Source organism: Dreissena polymorpha, chromosome 12, assembly GCF_020536995.1.
Source record: "Dreissena polymorpha isolate Duluth1 chromosome 12, UMN_Dpol_1.0, whole genome shotgun sequence".
Taxonomy (NCBI): Eukaryota; Metazoa; Mollusca; class Bivalvia; order Myida; family Dreissenidae; genus Dreissena; species Dreissena polymorpha.
In genome coordinates, this window is record NC_068366.1 from 32,013,595 (window position 1) to 32,016,763 (window position 3,169).

Consider the following 3,169-nt stretch of genomic DNA (forward strand, 5'->3'; position numbering starts at 1 on the left):
GTGCTGTCATTCCACTTTAATGACTTTTTAACATAGATTTTCTCTAATATGTCAAATATCTAATGTCATTGATATCATCTTTATGATCAAATCCTTACGTTCAATGAACGCTATATAGTAATTCTCATCAATTTTATTAAAACATGCCTTTTTTCGCTTCTGTTGTGGCACGTTAAGCCTCTTGATCAGCTCACTTTTCTGGCACGGGAAGCCTACTAGTTGTCGATTGACACTGGTATGGGAACACTCTTCATTAATACATTACATTCAAGGCCATATAGCCGTTCCTCGCAACAATGGGAATGGTGTACTTTAAGCATGCCAATGATTAAATGAATACATTTATCACGAAATAAATTAATTAAAACTTATCAGAGAGGCAGCATTGCGTCAGAGAGGCCACCAATATGCATCTTCACTGTGAAAAGGAACAGTGAAAGACAATATAAAAAACAATTACAGTCTGGCATCATAACGGATCAATGACAAAATACATGTAACTATAGACGAGTTAACGCGTGACGTCACACGCACCTGCAAAGTTTAGACTCCGCCCACTGGTTGGCAAAAAGAGGTGGAATTCTTATAAGCGCATATAGAGAAGGTTGACATTATCATCGTTTTTATTGATACTCATGAACTGTATCAAATATAATTTTACTATTTATGTCTGAATAAAACATAAGCATGCGTGGAAATTCATTTTTGGAACGATTATATTGTTGTTATTATTTGTGTTTACTAAAAACGAGCTATGGAGTGGAAAGTACACTATCTACGAGCTCGTTATGTGGTTACCACAAAAATCTCTACTAAACGCATCTTCACGTCCATTTTAGATACAAAATTTCAAAAATGGAAATTCTTTTAGAATAAATTAAATTTAATGAAAAAACACAAATAAGGATGAAAACAAACATCAAATAGATCGCTTTTTGTACGCAACATATAGTAACTGATTTTAATCTTAATATATCTGTACAGACTTACCTTGTTACACAACAAATAAATTAATAAATCTCATTGTTTTATTTAATTGTGCACACCAATTTTGACACTATTATCTCGTTATGATCGGAGACTGCCCAGACAATTACACAGAAAACATGCCGGTGTCATAAACATAGTGACCAATACTTTAATTGGGTCCCTGCATAGACCACATGTGGCAGACTTTATGATACCTCCATGCCATTTCTTGGCATATTGAGCAGTCATATTGAGCAAGCCAAATATTAAAGCCAAAATACGTAACATTTGCTTTAATAAATAATTTAACATATTAAAAAAAGAAGATATTTGTCTGAAACGGATTAACAAGAACATGCGTATTTATATGTAAGCCAGTTTAATCATAATAATACAGTGCTTTATAACTTTAAATTTAAAATATTGTTCAATATTACTGCTACACAATTGATGTATTTACCGCGGGTACCGGCAAATGTAAACTCGTCAATTTAGTGTAAAGATTGTACGTTCTTGCATTGCACGTAACACCATCATGAAACCAAGCAATCACAATGGATAAACAATATTTGTGTAAAATAAATTAAATTAATATATATATTTATCATAAAATGCTAGATTGTTAAATGTATCACTCCTTATTACTTGTTAAGAGATTTCAATATACATGCAAAGACAGTTCAATTTGTACAAGATGCAGGTTTTATTTTCATTTGTATATTAAAATTTATTAATATTGTAATTCAATGGAAACGAAACGAAAATTCATTCTATGGAAAAGAAAATTACCACAACATTTAACGATTGTAATGTATTCCGTTTTTAATGGCTTTGTTTTATAATTGATCAAATGCGCCTCTTATAATACACTTTCGATCGCTGATGAGCAATAAAAATATCCACACCGTTTATAGTTATAATCAAATTAATATATGTTTTATAAGTTTTTAAATATCATTTTTTAAAGTCTTACTATAAAAAAGAATACGGCTAATTTATTGTTTTGTTGTGTGGTATTGTCAGTATTTAGTCTTCCGACCACGTTTACTCTGATGCTAATAACTAATTTGTATTTTTATAAAGAGGAAATTATACATATGATGATACATTTATTTATTGGTACTAAATATGATATATTTGCACTATTGTATAAGAGTTGTAATGTTTATTTCGGATTTTTTATCGTTTAATTGACTAAACAAAAGCCCTTTATACATGTTTTACGTTACTGTAACCAGTGTTTTTGCCAACCAGTCAGTGCGCATGCGCGAAAAATCCCGAATGTAAACAATAACAATTAACTCGTCTATTGGACATGATTACCTATGCGAGTATAAATGTGCATGCATTAAAAATTGTTGTTTTTTTCATGGGCAATAATTGAATGGCTTTGCTATTGTTTACGTTTAGGCGGAAGTGGTTTTAAAACAGGACAACAACCACTATAATGCTAAACAATCTATACAAAATTAAGTAAACTAAGGAAACCTTTGACAGAATGCTTTCATATTCTTAACATTCCACACCGAGTAATAACGCATTTATTGAAAACAATTGACAGAAAAATTACGAGTCCAAGTTGAGTTCATATCGCAAATCTAACGCAGAAATGCAGCTCAAACTCACTTACCTACAATATGGACTGTGCTGAATTCACAATATAATTAACTAAATAATTGTAATATGCAAATGTGTAAATAATGTTTTACAAAGATGACAATGTCGTTATCATGATCAGCAAGCTGATTTCAAGATGGCGGAATAGTAATGCGAATGGAATCAGCTGGATAAAAGGAGAGTTCTCATTGGTCAAATCATAGTTTGAAACATAGTTTGACACTATGATTCTTGCAATATGATTGGATGTTGAAATACAGTATTATAAGTTAGGTTGAGACGCCGGCGAAACAGTTACACAACCAGCAAAATCCATGTAAAGTGTGGTTAGGTTAGCTGTTTCTGTTACTGCTAGTTACGACGACGACGACGACGACGACGACGACGACGATGATGATGATGATGATGATGATGATGATGATGATGATGATGATGATGATGATGATACTTTTGTCACTTCCAATATTAGGTTAATACAATGTATTTGAGTTTGAAAAAAAGTTTACACATCGGCAGACTATTTCATTTATTAAGAAATACATAATTTATGTACCATATACGTAGGCCATTTTCATTTTTATGA